The following is a 23115-nucleotide window of genomic DNA, read 5'->3' on the forward strand; positions in this document are numbered from 1 at the left end:
TATGGAGGATGAAAATTGTCCACGCCCTAATAAGTCTAGGACCAAAAATGGAATTGACTCTAAAAAAATGCACCTTATTTCGATTATCAAAATCATGCAAAGATACCATAAGCTGCCACCTTGACCAGGACTCAAGAACAATGCCATCAATCCATCATACTCTATTTCCCTTGATAACATGGAATGACCGCCAAGAAATGCATTAGTAGACAGGCACAAGAAAAAAGTGAAATCATTATAAACAAACAAAATGTAGAGCACTGTTTAGATCTCTTGCAATTATTTGGCAGTGATATCAAAACACAACCTATTCATGTGATTATGTTAAATACGGTGTTATTTCCCGAGATCAGAGTGAAACGCCGTGAGATACCGACTGCCATCTGCGAAGCCTTCGAGGTTGGGGAGGCGTCTGTGCGACTCACGAAGGAGGAGTGGACGAGCTTAGCGGAGATCGAGCGGAAAGTGACGATAATCGGTCGATTTATGAGAAATCGTCCACCACTGGCGCAGATTAGGGCAAAAATCGGAGCGCGTCTCTACGCTAAGGGGGAAGTGCAAGTTGGCTCTGTGAATGCAAATACGATGATACTCCGATTCGCGTCTGAAACTGACTGTAAAAAAGCGTTGATGAGGAACAAGGCAGTGATAGATGGTGAGAGCTTCTGGATTGCTAGGTGGTCTCCAGACTGGAAGCCATGGCTAGACTCCCCATTCACTCCGATATGGATACATCTTCCGAACTTGCCTTTGCATTTATTTTCTGAAGACATGTTGCGAAAATTATGTTCTCCGATCGGAGACCTACTGGCTCTCGATTCTGTAACAGAGAGAAAATCGAGGCCAAATGTGGCCTTAGTTAGAATTGAGATTGATCTTCGAAAGCCTCTTCTAGAAAGGATTTGGGTTGCAATTGGGGAGGGTGGTAGAGGATTCTGGCAATCGATTGTCTATGATAGAATGGTGCCTAAGTATTGTATTGAGTGTGGTAGAATTGGCCATGAATTAAACAATTGTAAGAAGCATAAAGCTAAAGATACTGCAGGCACACCACCTATTTGTGAAATTGCTGCTAAGAAACCAGCCTCTCCTGAGGTTGATGGTGAGCCCCCTGATGGAAGGAATAGGGCTGTGGAAGGTCATAAAGGTGAGAGGAGGCAGACAGTTGTGCATGCTTGTGATTTGGTGCTGAGAATTCAAGGCCTAAGAAGGGGATAAGTCCAGTACCTTTGTATGGGATAAATGAGGAGCAATTTGTGCAAGATGCTATAAAGGAGGCTGCAGATGGCTTAATGGATGAAATTGCTGCTAAAGTCCTAAGGGAAAAGGACTCTGATAATGTTGACAGTCCAAAATTGAAGGAGAACTTAGTAGACATAAGGAAAGGGGAGGTTTTGGGTTCTGGAATGATCAAGAAGAAGGAGGGAGGACAGAATTTGGGTTCTAATGGTAATGACTCTGGAAACATAGACTCCAAGAAGCCTAAGGAAAACCAACCCCAGGTCTGGATTAATGAAAATGGACAGGGGAGGGATTCTGAATCTGGAAGAAAAGGATGCAATATGGGGAACATTTTTGGGTCAAAGAGGCAGATGAAGGGAGGTTCTGAACAAGGGAATTTAAGTACAGAAGTTGGTATAAATGATCCAAGGAAAAATGCAAAAGGAAGGTGGGCTGACATGGTTGAAACGGAGCAAAGTTTACCTGTAGATATTTGGGCCTCTAAGCGGAAGGAAGTGGGGGTTTCTGTCTTGAAGGATAAGGCTGTGACAGCGCACATGACTTTTGTGGTTAACAAGGAGGTTTGGGAAGAAGCTAAGCAGGAAATTCATGCATATATGCTCACAATAAAGAAAGAAATGGGACTGCAAGAGTTTGAGAAAAGGAAAGGAGAAATAGTGGAAAAAACAAAGGAATTGTACTTGGAGAAACTAAAAGAGTTATCAAAACAGGTGGGGAAAGAAGAGGAGGATCCTTGGGAGATGGCTGATCCAGATGATGAAGGGGAGGGGCCTGATCTAGAGTATGAAGAGGAGGGGACTGATCCAGATAATGAAACTTCCTCTCAGGATGTTGGAGAGTCTGAGGAGGAAGGGGACAGTGAAGGGGAGGGATATCTTGAGGACTACCAGGTGTGGATGAGTGAGGTGCTAGAGAAGGTCAGCTATGATTGGATGGATGGGGTATTGAAGGTCATAAAATCATATATGGATGTGATTTATGATAAAAAGGAAAAAAGGCATTTAGAAGATGAGGATTCCATGGCTAGAAAAGCTTGCACCATCCTGATTGAATTGGTTAAGGCTGAGCTGGAAGAGGACTGCATTGATCCAACAACTAAGTTGGGTTGTCAATTAAGGGCAAATCAAGAATGGATAGGAGGGAAGATTTGTAAATGGGCATGGAGAAGACATGGCCCAGGCTGCCCCCATGAAAACTGACTATGGCTAGCCTGCAGCAACATCTTAAAGCTCTTGTAGTGGCAAGATGCTGCTGCCATGGAGGTGATCTCACTCTGGGAAAGGATGCTCCATGTTGGGAAAAGTTTGATGAATTCGTGTGATGATGACAAGCCCAAGTAGAAGCGCTTTTGGAGAATACATGGAAACAGAAGCTCTCTCTGCTGGCCTGAAAACAGATGGGGAAATAAGGGGGAAAAAAGAAGCATGATGGGGTGATTGGTCTCAGTTCTGGATTTATGGCATAAGGAGAGTTTTGGTTTGGAAAAAGGAAGGGGTCACATGGGCCTCATATGCTAAGGAAGGAGGAAAAAGAAGCAGTATGGGGGAATTCATTCTGGCTTTGAAGTTTTGGGAGGCATAAGGTTGGTCCAATGGCGTTCTAAGGTGATGGACGAATCTGGGCAGTCTTGGTTTATGGTGATGGTTTAAGGTGATGGACGAAGCTTGGGTTCTTGGTGGGTTAAATAAAAACCCACTTGATTCTTGGCCATGTTAGAAAAGGCCATATGGACCGAATGGCTTGCAGCTCTGGAGAAGGCCGACTGGGCCTTGGGCCTCTATGATTTTATGGCCGAATGGCCTTAGAGCTTTGGAGGACTGCTGGGTCTATTTAATTAAATAGCCCAGGGGCCTAATTAAATAAGGGCTCTTTTGCAATGGAGCCTTGGTGATATGATAAGGCCATTGTGGCCGGTTGTTGAGATAGGGCCGAGGGGCCTATGGGCCTTGGTCCTAGGGTACAATTTATGGCCTTTATGGCCTTGCGCAGATTAATAATAATAAGAGGCCTTTTGGCCGGATAGATTGAGGGCCTTATGGCCATTTTTGTAGAAGGCCGAATGGCCTAGGTTGAGTTAGGCTCTTGGGCTCTTTCGATTTTTGTAGTATATGTTGGGGTGGTCACTTTTGGGCCACTCCTGTACATAGTCTGTTTTGTGAGCCATGGCTCACTTTTGGGGCCATGGCGTCTTTGTAGAGGTGTTATCCTCCTTTAAAAGTTTGGAATAAATGCACAGTTAAAAAAAAAAAAAAAGTTAAGGTCAAGTGTACTTGCCAAGTAAAAAATTAAAGAAAATAAACAATGCCCACCACTGCCCGGGCATAAAATAAACAAATAAAAACAAAAATAAAAAAGTACAATGGGGGATGCATACAACAACAATAACAACCAAAATGAAGACTTGTACTCTGCTATAATAATTCTTATTGCTTTCTCCCTCTGTCCCTTCCTTTTAAGAAGATCCATAGGGATAGCTTCCAGAACAAATCTGGGTAAAATCTAGTACAGTGAAACACAAAAACAAACACACAAAAAAAACATTAAAAAAAAAAAACAAAGACACCAACTATACAGCCCATACATATCCCAGCACCCATCGCTACCACCATAAACAACCCAGAGTCCCAGACCAAGCACAAGAATCAACCAAACACCCCCACCCCAGACATAAGAACTCAGCCCCACCCCCCCCCCCCACCACACCCCACTGCCAGCGACAGCCGGCCACCACCAGCCCCCTGCACTAACACTCATCTCCCATAGCTAATGGCCACCAAAAAACCCTAAACTACAAAATTATGCTGCAACCACGCCGTCCAAACCAGGAACCACCACCCCGACACCCCCACATAGCACGAATGTAATAGAAACACACATGCATGACCACCCCCGACAAACGGCCACTGCAACACAAACAATTATAATTTTAAAAAATTCGAAAACCACAAAAGGGGAGAAAAATACCACAACCTACACTCCGTGATGGTGGTCCCCGACGCTTGGCTCCATTGCGATCCCCACCGGAGACCATCGTCGCTGGTGATGAAGAGAAGGAATCGAACGGCATAGGGAAATTGTGCGGTCAATGATCGCTAAAGAGAAAGAGAGAAATCGGGCTCCCCAATTAACACTGGCGCGTGGAATCTGATATGATTACATCATGAATAAAAACCCAAAAATACCCCCCTAATAATAAAAACAGGCGCTATTCATTTAAATCCCCTTAAATAATTAAATTAATCTTATCCATCCAACCCCAAAATCTAACGATCCTAACCAATCCACACATTTGTATTTTAACATCCGTTTGTATTTGAATATAATCCTACATACATACATACATACATACATACATATATATATATAGGAAAAAGTTCAGATGTGAACTGTTATTATCTTGTGAACTTGTGCACTGTTTTTAACCTTTCATGTTGGCTGATCGAGGGTTGTGATTGCATTTCTATTTTGGGTGCACGCGAGACCAGTGCACCGTCTACATGCTATTTGTTGGGTTGTAGAGGTCATAGGGGCATTTTAGTATTTTGCACTCACCCACTTTACGCCGTGCGTGTGGGTTGTTTTTATTTATGTTTTTTTTTTTTTTTTTTTTTTTTTCCATGTCGCTTCTCTCTCTCTTGCGTACACCGTATTCTCAGTGCTTTCTCTCCCGAGGGTTGCGCGATTAGGGATGGCTAGGTCCAATGGCAGTCTACAATCGAAGAGGGGTGCGTCCGGCCATCTATTCGCGCCGCCGATACCATCCTCGGCCGGTGCTCACAGAGTGCACTCGGCGGCTAGGCCCTTCAAGCGCCGCGCTGGTGGCCGTCAGCCGCCCTCCACGACGGGTGGTGCATTTGACTGGGAATCTGGGATGCGAACAGGGTAGCTTCTAGGGTCTCCGCAAGGCGACGAGCGGTGCACCGGTGGGCACAACGAGGTTAGTGCCGGTTTTCTTGCTCTGTCGTTATATTCCTAGTATTGCAGTCTTCTTTTTGCTCAAATTGCTCGAATTGGAATTTGGGGTACGTTGTGCCTTGTGTGCATTCGGTGCTCGTGGCCATTTCATGCCGGCTTGCATGTTAGTTCTTGATTATATTGAATTTGATTATATTTATTTTGCTTATTCTGTTTTGGATGCTACTGTGATCTTGTGACCACCAATCTTAGGAATAGCAACATAGTTTACCTTGACTGTGATTGCTTACCAACCTAATTTGGACTGTACACAACCAAATTTTTTTGATTGGAGGAACATGCAAGCTAAGAGCAATGATGTCTGATCTCTTAGGATAATTATTATGGATTTCATGTGTAATATATCACTAATCAAGCTGATTAGTACACTGTATTAGGGTTAACTTGACAATGCCAATGATGTCTGTTAGAGTAATTATGAATTCCATGTCTCACTAATTAAGATAATCAGTGCATGGTGTTATGTGCATTAGTTGTCTGTTTGATTATATTTATTTTGCTTATTCTGTTTTGAATGCTACTGGTTGCTGGAAAAAAAAAAAAAAAAAATATGTTCTTGATTTGTATCTTCAGTTTTTGGAAAAAAAGAAAGAAAATAAGTTCTTGTATTGATTGAGGGTTTAATTTCTTGTTCTATATCTTCAATTTTCCTCTCTCAGCGGTTCGTGATGCATTGGGTGTGGCGGCGGCCGGAGTTGCTTCCCAGGTTTCTTCTAGGCGGCGGTTGGCGCAGAGGTGGGCTCACCGTGGTAAGTGGGGTGTTGTGTGCTTTATGTTTACAGTCATGGGCTATTTCTATGGTTGTGTCCTTGCTGTGCATTATTTGCCTAACTACATTGAGACCGCTTAGTTCGTATTTTTGAAAGGTCTGTGGAATAAAAGCATCGGTTGTGCATTCTTAGCCTAATCACTTAGCTAACATTTAGATAGGATTCCAGTGAGGCCTGTGCAATATAAAGAGCTGTTTAAACCACTGCACTCAGTACTCTTCGAGAACAGTAGGGTAATGCATTAAATTTCATTAGAGGATTGCATTCCTATTCCTAATGCATTAGATGATTGCAACCATTATTCTTACTCTATGGGTCGCTCGATGTATTTGTGGATTGCAGCCATTTTCGTATTGTGCATTCCTAGCCTAATTTAGTTAGATTGAATTTGGCTAGGATTGCATCCGTATATGAAAATTAATACACGGATGATGCATTAAATTTCAGGACGGCGGATTGCATTCCTACTCCTAATGCATTAGAGTAAATCTCATTGGACCCATTTACTGAAGATTAACTAGTTAGACCATAATGCATTGGACCCATTTACTGAAGATTAACTATTTACACTTGCATTTGCACTTCTTACTGGAGGGTAGGTTTAATTAACTAAATTAGGTATTTAAAAATTTAATTATCTACTGGCCAGTATGTAATTGACTGGACAGTTCAATATGCTTAAATCACTGATTGATTGGACTAGTTAAAGGAAAACAAATTCTCCCTTATTGTTTGTAATCTTTGTATAATAGTAAGAATAATAGTAATGTTTTAATTATATTTCAATTGATAGAAAATGATATGATTACGTTTCAATCTGTTTAGGGTGCCATTTACTTATTTGATCAATATCTTAGTTAAGCATTTGGATTTGAATCTGTTAAGGTTTGCAACTACATTGTTAGCGGCTGGAATGCATTGCTCATTGATACTAAATGATAGGATGAGGTTTGAATCGGTTAAGTGTCCCATTTACTAATTTGTTCAATATCTTAGTTTTGCATTTCAAATTAAATCGGTTAAGGGTTGCAACTGCATTAGTTCCATTCTGTTAAGGGTTGCAATTGAAAACAGTAGGCAATAAAGGGTTGCGTCTACGTTGTTAGCAGCTGGAGTTTTTCAAGTTTTGTTGTTCTGGTAGGGGACCTTGTGCTATATGCTTTAACTCATAGTTCACCATTGCACCATGTGGCATGTTGTTGGGGAGGGGGTGTTAACACATTGCTAAGCAATTTTGGTGCGCTTCACTTACTATGATCATTAAATTAAATATGCCCAAATTCTGCAATGCATTTATTGTTAAAAAGAATGGCATCACTATACTCTAAAGATGGAAAAAATGTGGGCACTACAAGTTAGGAGTTCTAGTTATTAATACGTGCATCTGGCTACCTCCGTTGTGCATACATCTTAATAGTTAATATGTTATTAACAGTTAACACGTGCATCTGGTTGTCTTGCAGGTTGACTAGCTTGCCTCTTTCCTTGAAATCAACAACCAGCCAATTCATGCAGTTATGATCCGCAACATGGAACCGAAGAAGATGCAAATAGTATGGCGGGATACAACTAACAAGTATGACTCCAGAGTGTACGCGATGCGTCATATGGAGTCATTCACTGGACAAGATTGTGTAGAATGGGAGTGTGGGTTGATAAAAGGGGACACAGAACAACTTCAAAACCTTCAAAAGCGTTTCATGCATAACATTATTATGTCGGATGTAAATGAGCACAAGCCATCAGTATCTACTCACGTTGCACAGTATGACCGTGAAAGGTCAGGCAAGGCTACCTAGCACAATCGGAACACTACAACACTATGTTTTTATGGTTTTGACTAGTTTTTGGATAGTACATCAATGTTGTTTTATTTAAACTTGGGTACTGATTCGATTTGTTAGCATCCTACCGTAACAATTATTTTCTATCTACTCAACTACATGTAGCAGGAAACTATTTGGGCTTTGGCGCACAAATTAAATTTTGTTGCACTAAGCGTGTTTGTGTGTGTGTGTGTGTGTGTGAGCTGCATGAGCTGCCGTGATAATTCATCTTATTGAACAAGGAGAAAGCAGAAAAATCTTTGGTTGCTGTTAAGTATTTCTATTCACCTTGATCAGCCAAGGGTACCTAGGAGGCTAGGATGGCAAAACTACTTGTGATCAAACTTTGGGGCATGTTTTGTCTACATAATTCTGCTTGTTAAACACCGATAGGCTAGGCGTGTTCCCTCCTATTTGTTTGGGAACACAGTTTGCTGTGATACTGCTTATTAAAGTAGGATATTGCTGGAAAAGCAATGGGTGCACTAAAGTGATTCTTTTTGGTGTGCACACAACTCATTGAATATAGCATTGTAATAAGTAGATATGCTAATGCAACGGTTTTTGTCGCCTGGTCGTAATAGATTATTAAGCTAAGTTCGTTGTGCACAAGGATTCAGTAATGCACACACTTCACTGAAAATAGCATTACACTAACTAGTTATCCTAGTGCTACAGTTCTTGTTAAAAAAAAAAAAAAAAAAAAAATAGAGGCATGCACTAGTTATTCTACTGTGAAGGTCTACTAACTGCTCTTTGTCACCTCTAATTAGACTGCAATCCCTCTCCCTGGGTGCCGCATTGCATATACTCTGGACTCTTGCAGATTTGTTGCTTCGCACCACACCATCGCTTTGGCTTCATGTTCCTTATCAGAACTGCACAAAAGGGTTGTTCCTGGCTGTCTAGGAAAGATGCTATCAAATCCATCTGCAAAAAAAGAGTTTGCATTGGTTCAGAACTGGTAAACTCCAGTTTGTTGCAAATAAAAAACGCAAGGATCCACCATAATATCGGATTATTTCATACTAAATAGAGAGAAGTTTGTCATGCACTTGAAGTATGGTCTACGGGTTCGCCAAGACATACTACCACCCCACAAAAGTAAGGTATCATATTGATGAATGCACACACAAAGCATTTAAAGTTTGATAGCATAATCAGTATGCTTTACTTTTCTAAATGCACAACTGCAATGCATTTGAAGCCAGAATGCACAACGGGGTAGCACAATCAGAATGCTTTCCCTTTGTATATGCTCGTCTGAAATGCATTTGGAGTAACGCTGCACAACGGGGCAACCAACCGTGAACACCAACCCATAGCACTGAATATACCATACAGATGAGTGCACACACATAGCTTTTGAAATTTTATACCACAAACAGAAGGCATTCTATTTAAAATGCACAACTGTGATGCATTTGATGTTAAAGTTCACAATGTGACACCCAACAGAAAATACCACCCCACAGATAATACAATCACGAGCACAACACAGAATTATTGTTAATTTAACTTTAACTACATTACTACTTGTCAAACTGACTTTAAAAATTCAGAAGAAACAAAATTAAAATAGTAGATTTAGACCCCCAATTCATTGCTATACAAAATGAAAAAACCTTTAAATCACAACATTACATATATTGGCTTGACTACATATATAGTAAATAGTGAAATAGGGCAACACTACATATAGTAAACGGTAAGCTGAACACACCCACACGAATTCACCAATTTAGTTCCACAAACTACATGCGTAGATGCTAAATTATACAAAAAGACATTAACCCACACATGCAGTTTACGCAAACTATTGGGAATGGCTTGGATGAATAAGGGGGGAGGGGGTGCATTTGAATTCCAGGCACCACCCCCTAAAAATGCAGAATGCACTACCACCCACCTCCGAAAACACACAGTAGAAAACCCCAACCCCACCCCCTCCCGCAATGTTTTCAAATCAACTAATTTTACAAAGAAAAACATATCATTAAAAAATTAATTCTAAATTCCAAAAACAGACTATAAGTCAATATTAACATGAACTACCTATATGTACAAGTCAATGTCAACCTTGTGCCACCATGACTATACCTATATCCTATATAGTCACACTTTTATTGAACTTATTCAAGTCGAGTTCAAATAGCTCTAGCTCAAGTTTAAGCTAAGTAAACTGTTAGAAAATATATTCAAACACACAATGAAAGTATCAATGTCTCTCATTTTTTTGTTTTTAGATTCTACGTTACATTATAGAGGGGGTTGAGTAATCTTAGCTTACCCTTGAAGCATGCTTTAACATAATCAAATTTGAATCGTCCAATCGCCCAACCTCTAAGTCCATTCACCGGCCAAGCACACGAGAACCTCCGAGATTTTCATGTGAAAGTTTCATTTTCTTTTTTGATAAAATCTTTTTCTTCTCCCCTTCCTTCTCAAAAAAAAGAGCAAGGCTATTTATATATAGCTCGATTTTAACCCAGAGGTACTAGCTTTTAAAAATCTAAAACTACCTAATATTAAATTAATTTATTATTTGGCTATTAATTTATTAATTCAATATGACTAACTCTGGTTTCTTTTAAGACTCTCAGCATTACCACCAACCAATTATAGTGTGATGACTTCTATGTTCATAGTTAATTAAGCATGCAATACGAAATCAATTGAAAAGCTATAAAATCCTGAAATCCACTCCCTTCATGAAACCCACTGAAAAATTAATCCACTGATCAGCCATTACATGCCCGCCGAATAGAGTCCATCAGAACCCATCCATGCATTTAGGGAGCGTTATGCTGTGAGCACGTGCCCACCTTGCAAGGTGGGCACAATTCTATATCCATAATTTCTATACTATAGATTCATAAAATTTATACTGCAGCTTCATAATTTTTATACTGTAAATTCATAAAATTTATACTGTAGATTCATAATTTCTAAATCGTAGATTCATAATTTAAATACAGTAAATTCATAATTTCTATATAGTAGATTCATAATTTCTATACTGCGGATTCATAATATTTGTACTCTAGATTCATAATTTCTGTACTGTAAATTCGTAATTTCTAAACTGTATAGTTATCAAATTATGAACATATAGTTCTCTGATTTGTTAAAACGGAGTTCAACAATTGGAATCTAAAGTATAAATTTTATGAATTTATAATATAAAAATTATAAATTTACAGTATAGAAATTATAGATATGGAACTGTGCCCACCTCACACGTGCTCACAGCATAATTTGCCTGCATTTAGCCCAATCTGCCAGACCTCCAATCACAAATTATCTGTAAAATAAAACCGAACAAGAATTAGTAAACAACTCATAATCCATCATACAAGATAACCGCGCAAATTATGCTGGGCAACCGAATGCACCTTGCAAGGTGCATACGGTTGCAAAACAGCGCCGTTTTGGTTAAAAAAAACGCGCGTCCCACTTAAAGAAGAAATCAGGTTCGATTCCCGGCAATAGCATTTTTATATATCCAGAAATTTATAATTATATATCCAGAAATTCATAACTATATATCCACAATTTCATAACTATATATCCACAGTGAATGAATGAAGTAAAAATCCACAATGAATGAATGAATGAAGTAAAAATCCACAATGAATGAACTAAATATCCACAATATATGATTGAACTAAATATCCACAATGAATGAACTAAATATCCATAAATTCATAACTATATATCCACAAATTTATAACTATATATCCAGAAATTCATAACTATATATCCACAGTGAATGAATGAAGTAAATATATCTACAATGAATGAACTAAATATCCACAATGAATGAACTAAATATCCATAAATTCATAACTATATATCCACAAATTTATAACTATATATCCAAAAATTCATAACTATATATCCACAATAATGTTATTGCTGAGAATCGAACCTGATTTTTTTTTTTAAAGTGGGACGCGCGTTTTTGTCAAAACGACGTCGTTTTGAACCGTATGCACCATGCGCATGGTACATTCGGTTGCACAGCATAACTATTGAGATAACCGGTTGTTATACAATGCACCATGGTCCATAGTGCTATGTGGACTATAGTTGTGAAATAAAACTGTAATAAAATTAAAGAGTTAATACCCAAAATCGTCCTCGACTATAGTGGTTTTTTTCAATTTCGTCCTAAACGACTTTGGTGACCTAATATCGTCCCAGACTTTTGTGTTTCGCTCAATTTAGTCACAGACTTTTGTGTTTTTGCTCAATTTAGTTCCTCATTTGTTATTCTGTCCATTTGGTGTTAAATAAATAGACAATTCAGTAATTTTAATATTGGCATCTCTTTACTCATAGACATGTGAATTGCGAAATCTTTTTTTTTTTTACGAATTACTCCCAAAATTACTCCTAAAACTGCGAATATAAAATTTGATTTGCAGGTCCAGGAGTAATTTTGGGTGCAATTCGTACAAGAAAGAGGAATTTCGCACTTCACAAGTTGAAAGTAAAGAGAGATCAATATTGACATTACTGAATTGTCCCTTTATTTAACACCAATTTGACGAAATAACAAATGGAGGACTAAATTGAGCGAAACACAAAAGTCTGGGACGATATTAGGTCACCAAAGTCGTTTAGGACGAAATTGAGAAAAACCACTATAGTCGAGGACGATTTTGGGTTTTAACTCTAAAATTAAAATGATACTTTAGTCTTGCTAAAATGAAACTAGTGTGTGTAAAAAATGAAACTAAAAAACAAAGCTCATTCAACAGCGTATATTGTCAAATTAAACTGTACTATAATTAAAATAATATTTTAATGTTGTAAAAATGAAACGAGTGTGTGTGGAAAATAAAACTAAAATTCAGAACCATACAACAACTTATATTGTCAAATGAACGTGGAGTGTGATTAAAACAATACTTTAACATTATTATAATTAAACTAGTGTGTGTGGAAAATGAAATAACAAAATAAAGCTCATACAATAATGCATACCGTCAAATAAAACTGTAGTAGAATTAAAGTAATATTTTGATATTGCTATAATGAAACTAGTGAATATGAAAAATGAAACTGAAAAACATAATAACATTGTCAAATAAAACTAAAATGTAATTAGAATGATACTTATTTTATGGACTACATTACTCCATGGGCCATGGTCCACAATAAAATTTGCCGGACAACTCCACCTGAGTTAAAAGGACTAATCCCATAATTATTCCTAGAAGAATAAGGCAAACAAGTTAAAAGCTCAGCACAAATCTATTCACGCAAAATCGTCAGTCAGCCAACTTATTGCAACAATTCAATCCAACCAATAAACCATAGGCAAATTATGTTGTGGACACGTGGCAAGGTGGGCACAGTTCCACAACGTCATCGTTTTCAACGAAAACGACGTTGTTCTAATTTTTTTTTAATTGTTTTTCACTGTCCGATAATGGTGTTTCTCTCTTCGCAATCGCACAGTTTAGAAATTATGAACCTACTGTATTGAAATTATGAATCTACAGTATAGAAATTATAAATCTAGAGTATTAGGTTTCTGAACATGTGATAGAGCTATATGTTCATAATTTTATAAATATATGTTCATAATTAAAGATTATATGTTCATAATTTTGGATGTTCATATATCCAATTGTTGAACTTTGTATTCACAAATCACAAAACTATATGTTCATAATTTGTTAACTATACAGTTTAGAAATTATGAATCTACAGTACATAAATTATGAATCTACAGTACAAATATTATGAATCTACTGTATAGAAATTATGAATTTACTGTATTTAAATTATGAATCTATAGTTTAGAAATTATGAATCTATAGTATAAATTTTATGAAACTACAGTATAGAAATTATGAATCTACAACTGTGTCTACCTTGCAAGGTGGGCACGGTTCCACAACATAATGCTCCTAAACCATAAAACCCGACCCACATCAATTAGCAAACAAAATTTAGATGTTGGGGGTGTTTAGTAAATAATTGTTAGTTGATTGTGTTAGTGAGTTTGAGTAGTTGATAATATTAGCTAATTGTTAAAAGATGTTTGGTAATTAACTATTAGTTGATAGCTGATTACATGCAAAATGATTTTCTCAAAAAATGATCAAAAAAGCTGTTTTGAGCAGTTTTTTAAATTTTAGCGATTTAAAGCAATAAGCGATTACAAAATGTTAATTAATCAAATACTCATATTGGCGGTTTAAACAAGTCAAACAAGTAATAGTGATTGAATAAGTAAAAATTGACTGATAAACTAATTATATTACCTAAGGATCGTTATATAAATACCAAATTCTGGACAGAAGGTTTCAGTTACCGTAATATATATATATAGATTTTGGATCCAGTGAGGTTAGCATTGGCCGGTGAGGTCGTGAGGCTCAATCTTGTAGGTTTATTTGCATATTTGGACGGTTTAGATTTTAAGTAATTTTTTAATTTTATTCGCTGAAATTGAATAGGGTTAGGGGCAGTGAGGTAATTTAGCTTAGTCATTAATTCATTACCAAATATGCAAATATGAATTACGGAGTACTAGATATTCTTGACATATTCAGTAGGATTGGGAGTCGCAGCAGCGGTGTAGCGCTCACGCACGATTCACATTCCAACATTCCATCTCTGTCGTGAAATCTCCGGTCGCCGTCTCTCTCCCATTGCGTCTGTTTGTGCATTCTCAATCTTCCGTTCGTTGCCGGCGACTACGAACCGTGATCGCGAACTAGGGTACAGCCGTACAGGAGACCGCGAACCAGAGGTCGTCGCTACCCACCGCGAACCAGAGGTCGTCTCCGCCGTCTGCGAACCAGAGGCCGCCACCGCCGACCGCAGTGAACCAGCGACTGCTTGTTTATTGCTTTTCTAGTTTTCTCGTTTCCGTTTCCGTTTCTGCGAAAAGTGTCGTCAATATGTTTATGTCTGCCCTAAAGGTTCGAATGATGCTTCCAATGAGCGTTAGATGCAATACCTGCGGGAATTATATCTACAAGGGCACCAAATTCAACTCCCGCAAAGAAGATGTCGTAGGCGAGGTATGTAGGAACTTATCAATTATTTTCACGCTGTTACTATCTTAATTTCCTCCGCTATATTAATCTTGGAATTGATGGAAACTATGCAATTTAGGGTTTTAGCAAAAATATCCTGGTATATTTTGCTGCTTTGAAACATCATGCACAAAACTAATTCACGTGTTGAGTGTTGAATGAATATGTGTAAACTACTCTTAATGTTACTATAAGCTTGGTTTGCATTTAGGTATTTATAGTTTGATAAAAGAGTCATTTTGTGTCGTGACATCTATATTGATTAAGGATTGGCTTTCTTTTGCTGAAGGTTTTCCTTTGGATTAAGTGTAAAACTCACCATAGGCAAAGTTAGCATAATGTTATCCTTCTGTGGTTTGTATGCATAAGCAATATGTTGTATTAACATCAACTATATTAAGGAGTTTGTTGTGTTCTTATAATTAATTATATTAATTACTGAGGCATATATTGTGAATTCTCAAGTATTTATCTGACTTCTTTTCATGCAATGGGATCATTTGCAGAACTATTTGGGTATTCAAATATTCAGATTCTACTTCAAGTGCACAAAGTGCTCCGCAAAGATCACGTACAAAACGGATCCAAAAAATTCTGATTATGTTCTTAGTCAGGTGCAATAAGGAATTTTGAACCTTGGCGTGAACAAGATGAGATACGGGGCTGTTGATTTACTTTCCATTTCTCCTTGTATTTATTAATAAGGGTACTTTAATATTAGAATTGTTATATTAAAGTACCCTTATATTGCTCTTACTTGTAATATTAAACTGATCTTACTAAAAAATAAAAGTACACAAGTAAACGAATCACAAAATCACAGATTCACATTCTTTGTTGTGGGCTGGGGTGTTGTTGTGTTTGTGCGGGGTTGGGCGGCATTTTAATTTGTTGGTGCTTATGTGTAGTATGACGGGTGCGCTGGCGAATTAGGTTGTGGATTTTTGTCTATCCAAAATTTCATTGTTTAGTTTTTTTTAACAAAATTCACTATGGTATGTGGAAGTGTTTATAGATGTGTGCGTTGTAGGTGTTTGGTGTTAACACAATGCAAATGTCTTTTGTTAAGAATTTTGGCAAGACCTTCTTCTAACTATAGGGGTGCTTATGCGTAGTATGGAGGGTGCGCTGGCGAATTAGATTGTAGATTTTTATCTATATCCAAAATTTCATTGTTTAATTTTTTTAAACAAAATTCATTATGGTATGTGGAAGTGTTCATGGATGTGTGCGTTGTAGGTGTTTGGTGTGTGCTCAAGTGCATGATATCATTTAACATGTGTTTTGTGTAGTTGAATTGGTTGTGTTTTGTGCATTTGGTCATGTCTTTGCATTAATTATGGGCATTTGCAGGAAATAATGTAGGAGAGTTTGTAGATGTTGTGGTAGTTATGTCATCTTTCGACGATTTTCAATCACCCTCGGTTGGTGTGGTTCATCCTGCCCAAGCAAACCTGCCTTCGCATGTTGAAGATTATGGCCTTGCTGCTAACAACGTGGTACTCTTCCTGGCTTTGAAGATTCGTGCCGCTCCTAAGTCAGTTGCGTGGTGGGTATTGGGAATACTACTCGCTGGAGATGAAGATTTGTTACTAGTGTTTGATACTTGCACCCACAGTTTTTAAGAGTTGATTACGACATTTTTTGTTCATATTTTTTATTTTTGATATTGATTTTTTTAAAATAACATGTAGTACCTACTATTTCCACTTTAGGCAGTAATTTTCATTTCGTTTTAACATATTCTCTTTTCTTATTTCAGCATAATGCATAGGTCTTATACCGTGAATGCACACACGTACTACCTTTGTGCTTTTGTGCTAAACACTATGCTACACATTTATGTACACACTTCTCAATACAACGCACACATCCGACATACCCGCAATACATACCACGTACGTACGTGTACTCACATACTCATTTCAAGGCATTCACCCATATTACGATGCACTCACCCATATTATTGTTTGCACACACCTCAATCCGTGGGAAGTTACAATGTCCCTGGCAAGAAACACATATTCAAACAACAATGTTTTATTCATTTGGCGGGTGTGAGCGCCCTAACATTATTTGAAGTTTACGTTTTCATAATGCTTAAGAATCTTATGAAAGTTTATGCTTACAATTTGCATACACCCACCTACATAAGCGCAACCACCATCGAACTAAAAAAAATGATGGTGCAAAGTTCCATTATTAGAAATTCACACACACCCTACCACACAAATGCACATACTAACGCCAACATTAAATTACGGTAAACGGCAAACACCAACACTATAGCTTCATCATGCTTAAGAATCTTATGAAACTTCATGCTTACAATTTGCACATGGCCACCTACATAAGCGCAACCACCATCGAACTAAACTAAAAAAAAAAAGGTGGTACAAAGTTCCATTACCAGAAATTCGCATACACCCTACCACACAAATGCACACACTAACACAACATTTAATTACGGCAAACGGCAAACACCAACACTATAGCTTCATCATGCTTACGAATCTTATGAAACTTCATGCTTACAATTTGCACACGCCCACCCACATAAGCACAACCACCATTGAACTAAATTAAAAAAAAAAAAAAAAAAAAAAAAAAAAAGGGATGGTGCGGCAAAGTTCCATTACCAGAAATTCGCACACACCCTACCACATAGACATAACCACACGCACGCCATAGACATAACCAGTGCGTATACCAAAATAACAAATAATTTGCACAGGCTTAACATCATTCTTGCACTCGTCTCCCACCATCTAACCAGTGAGGTGGTAGATGGAATATTATATTACTAATTTATATTACCATTAATATATGTCTATTCAGATGGAATATATTCCAATTTATTTGTAACCAAAAATAACAACAATATTGCAATTACTTCTCCACCCTTATGAATAAAATACTACCTTAATTGCATTACAAATTTCTTTAAATCTCACCCTTCTATTTGTAATGATTTAATGGATGAGATGAGATCTCATGATCTCATCCATCTAGGTGATCTCATGGGATCTGGAGCCTATATATATATATATATTAATTTGATTGTTTAAGAAATTTACATTATAAAATTTACTCTATCTACAATATTATAAGTATAATTAACAAGAATAAGTTGTAAAATGAGATTGATTTTGAATTTCAAACTCAAATATTTATCAATGATGATGGGCGGGAAAAAATCATTTATGTGTTGATGAGCGGAGAAAAAATCACTTCTGTTGTGCACTCCAAACCCTATTGTAAGGCAATCACAAATAAAAAGGAAAAAAAAAAAAAAACCCAAAATCAGACTAACATTTACACCTCAAATCTCCAAAAGACCCCTGCAATTAATACACAACCCAATTACCCGGAATTAACAATGAGATATTCTTAAAGAAATCCTTTATCACACACCATTGATCACAAAAATTAGAAGGTCAAGATATGACCTCATGAACTCATATAAGAAGATGGACTCATTTGATCACTTGTATATATGTACTAGTTTTTGCCCCGTGCGATGCACGGCATAAAATTTAAGTAACTTTATTATTGATAATATTTTAAAAACAATAAAATAAAATATTAATCATGAAATTAAAACTTATTTTGAAATGTATTTTTCTTAAATAATACTAAATTGGTTGTTATATCGAACATCACATACGGTTAGCATATATTATAAAGAATTGTGTTATAACATACCACATGAGATTTAAAAAGTGTACATTAAAATAATTATACACACACACATTTTTATATAATTTTTTTTAAATTATGAAATCAAACAATATACAATAAAAAATTATGAAATTAAATTTTCTTATATATAAAAACATTTATTAATATGATTTGCAATTAAAGCCTATAGTACATATACTTGACAATATATAAATAAAAAATACAGTATCATCATCATACATTGAAACTAACTACGAAAATATTTTCTTAAACATTGCTTAATAATAATAATTATATACGTACAACATATATAAATCTAAACTAAAAATGAAGTATTTCATGACATGAAAGAAAAAATAAAACCCGCAATGCTAAGCCCAATAAACATTTAATTATGTATCCATATAACCCAGTTACGTTGCATTTCAGCCCAATACCCGAGCCCATTAACCCAATTATAAAACCTGATTACCAAACCCTAATCCATATTTTTTGACGATTGCGCTTCCGTCTACTCTGTTGCGTTCGTCATTCTCTCTAAAATTTTCACTGACTTACGCGAACCTTCTATGTTTCCGGCATCTTGACACACTCGATTTTAAATCATCGCACGTCCAAGTTATCCACTGCTAAAAAACTTTTCAGATAATCTGACCGTAGCTTTTGACCGTTGTGGAATTGCTTTCTTCCCCAAATGCCGATCTGAAAAATCGGGTGACCGGAGCAAATCTAAAACAAACTAATAAATACAGTATCATCTTCAGGTAAAACTTATTGTTTAAAACGAAATTAAGAAATACATCATATTTTCTAATTACTTAATATCAGTTCAATAATTATTTGTTTAAACTTATTCGTCTCTCCAATATTATTGTTCATGCAACTGATTTAAATTTTAAAAAACTATTTTTCAATTTAGTAACTGATTTAGCAACTTTTTTAAAAAAAAAAAAAATTTCCCCTCTCAAAACTATATTAGAATGAACCATTAAATTGTTGTCGATCAACAAAATTGTAAGAATAAAAAACAGGTTAATCTTATTTTTTAAAATCGGATACTCTAATTTTTTTTTTCAGTAAACAATAAATTAATTTATATAATAAAATGTTAGCTTAAAAATACTGGAGTGTATTACATGCTTCATCATTAAATGACAATAATTGTAGATTAACATGTATTGAAAATAAATAAGTATGATGCATTATATACCTTAAAATGATGCAATTTCATTTAATTGGTATTTAATACCTTAAAATGATGCAATTTCATTTAGGCGGGAAATTGATTTGCAAAAAACATTTTGCTATTATATAGAGTAAGATGTTGTAACACTTTTAAGCATAATATTAAGTAACAGAAGTATATTAACTACTTGTAAAATGAAATGTGATTTAGTCATAAATTCAACATTGAATCCCTACAAATTATCCTGTGACCTCTACCTCAATGAAATTCTCCTTAAACGATTAACCTCTACAACAATATTCTATGGCATGTTCTAACCACCCGTCCCTTTGCGTTGGACCTGCACTGGTTCCAGGTAGTAGTTCCCCGATAATAGAGTAAGTAGATTAGGATTCTCGTTTCGCCCACCAGAGGTGGACCCACAGAATTGGTTCCTTGGAAGCGGACTTGCGTTGGTTCCACAAAAATTTATTGACCTCTTAATGTGTAATTTCATGCGATCAGTCATAGCATCAATTACACATTAAGAGAATGCATAATTGTCTCGAATACTCTCTCCACTGAACTATTTAGTCAACATAATTTACATCTTCTTAAATATTTTGTCGAGTCAGAATGTGAAGGGCACTTAAAGTTGGGAATTCATCTTTTTGGGATCCGAGAAGAATGCATAATTGTCTCGAATTGCTCCGGACGCCGAGTATACGGTGATGGTGAGATATCAAAGTTAAAGCCTTAAATGTACTTTTTTGGTTGCGTGCTCGGTGCTCCCTCAGAAATAGCAATAAGCCAATAATACACATGGAAGCAACATCATTAAATGGACCCCATCAATCCATCATGTTATCACTCTTGGTGTTTCCTAACACAGAGTGGAGTAGACACACGTGAACTCACAAATAAATGACAATATATATATATATATATATATATATATATATATCATGCATCTCAGCAAATTAGTAATTGTGACTTAGAGGTTGTGAATTTATGTGTTTTTGTATTGTGAAATTTTGTGCTTACGAATACAAATTATGTACTTAGATCATATATAAAAAATAAGTAAATATATAACATGTGTATGTGCCTCGTGTCCTCGTGTTATAATTTTTGTGTCGTGTTATGAATTCTATACCTTATGAGTATGAATTATGTATCTCGTCGTTTCAATCAGGGTCTATATTTTTGTGTCTTGTCTTGTGATTTTTTGTATTTTATGTTATGAAATTTTATATCTTACGAATATAAATTTTATACCTCGTCGTTTCAATCAAGGGTCCACAATGCTATGTGGACCCTTGTCCATGATATAAATTGCCACCTCATACACCGACACAGATCAACAAGGAGAAGACACAATTATTATTACATGGACCACAGTCCACACAGCTCTGTAGACTACGATTCAAAAACGACGTCATCTCCTATAAAGAGGAGACGACGCCGTTAGGTTGCGGAGCTGAGATGAATGTCACAGGTGGAACGTGCGGTGAAATCTCAGCCATATATAACAATGTGCACTGGAAGACACAATATTGTATTCTGAAAGGCATAACAATATGCACGGTAAGCCACAAAAATATGCAACAAATATTGAAAAGATTAAATTTAATACATGATCTTCAACACAATTCATAGAAGATCAAAATAGTTAACTAAAAATAGTAATTAATGATTCATTCAAGATCAAATTCTCTACAAATAAATAAATAAATAAATAAATAAATAAATAAATAAATATATATATATATATATCTATATATATATATATATATATATATATATATATAACACCTGCGATCTTAAAGCTTGAAGCTAAGGCACACAACAAAAATATGCACGATTAAATTTAATGAATGATCTTCAACAGAAATCATAAACACTTCAAATAATATTGTGGTATCGTATATTAGTTGTGAAGTATGACGTATATAATTTTTTTTTTTTTTTTTTGAATACTACTACCTCTTTTACAATAATAGAATTAGTATTAATTCTGTACATCCAGTAAGGCTCGAACCCACAACTTCCCTTAAGAGGGAGCAACTTGTGCCATTGGACCACAAGGTCTTGGCATATAATGCAACAAATATGAAATTTAAAAAACGAAATTCTTTTGTTTAACTTTTGTGGTATTGATAAATATTTATCTGTAACGTATGACATATAATTCAACAAATATGAAATTTAAAAACGAACTTCTTTTATTTAACTTTTGTGGTATTGATGAATACTAGTATTTGTCCCGTGTGATGCACGAGAAATATGTTATAAAAATCTACTCTATATGAGGTTTATTCATATATAAAAAATTTATTATTTAATAATTATGTTCGAATTGCTATGATAAAATTATGAACATAAACATATTTACAATTAAAATAAGAATTGATATTTAAGGTGGGTGATTACTACAAATATTAAACTGTATTAAAAATTTATTACATAGTATTTAATATTACAAATTTTTGAGAACTTAGTAAACTAAATAGTAATCGAATTACAATTTTCAGAGTCACCACGGATCAAATTTTTTAAACCTTTGAGATTTCTAACTCTAGATGTAACAACATACAATTGACCTTTAAAGACCAAACAATTATTTATAAATATAAATGATTATTAATCATCATCACCATTTTCTAAATAATAATATAGAAGATCCAAAAAATTAAAGAATACAATAATAATAAGGATAGAGATAATAATTGTAACAATAATTGTAACAATAATTGCTCACCAAACCATATAGCTATATTATAGTTAATATTTAACATATGACCAACACTTTGTCTATTAATTGGATTTGTTTGATACAAATGGAGTTTACACTGAGTATGGTACGAATTTAAAAATTACTTTGTCACAATAGTGAAGGATTATGTGTGTGTGTATTGTATTAAGAAAAATTTTGTGGTATTGAAAAAAATTTTCTTTTCAAATTCTTTTTTTAGTTTTTCACTATTGTGACAATGCGACTTTTAGTCTTACTCTTTTAAATTTTACTTCATTACATCATTGACTTTTAATCATTCATTTAAAAATTTGATATGCTACCATTTAATTAATTAATATGATTAATATGCAATTTTATCATTTAATTAAAAGAATTTACCAGGGAATGATTGCATGTTAGGCCAAGAGGTTTGAACACTAAGAAATACTAACTAAGCTAGCAACTTACATGAATGCGAATTATGTTTTAGTTTGTTACTACATGCATGCTAACAACTAGTCTTTCTTATAATACTTTTAACAATTCAATTTCAACTTTTCTATTGGGATTAATGCGTTATTATTCTCGTTCAAATAATTAAAATAATTCATAAACATCATATCAGTACAAAAATGAAAGATCAACATGTTCTTTGGGA

General features: G+C 35.6%; 1 long non-coding RNA gene across 1 annotated transcript; it reads left to right on the top strand.

Moving 5' to 3' along the window:
* Window positions 1–4861: 4861 nt before the first annotated feature.
* LOC109160692 lies at window positions 4862–8060 on the top strand. Its single transcript, XR_002050810.1, has 3 exons — window positions 4862–5179; window positions 5877–5966; window positions 7451–8060. It is a non-coding gene; the product is annotated as an uncharacterized LOC109160692 (long non-coding RNA).
* The last annotated feature ends 15055 nt before the right edge of the window (window positions 8061–23115 follow it).

Source organism: Ipomoea nil, unplaced genomic scaffold (assembly GCF_001879475.1).
Source record: "Ipomoea nil cultivar Tokyo-kokei standard unplaced genomic scaffold, Asagao_1.1 scaffold2879, whole genome shotgun sequence".
Lineage (NCBI taxonomy): Eukaryota > Viridiplantae > Streptophyta > Magnoliopsida > Solanales > Convolvulaceae > Ipomoea > Ipomoea nil.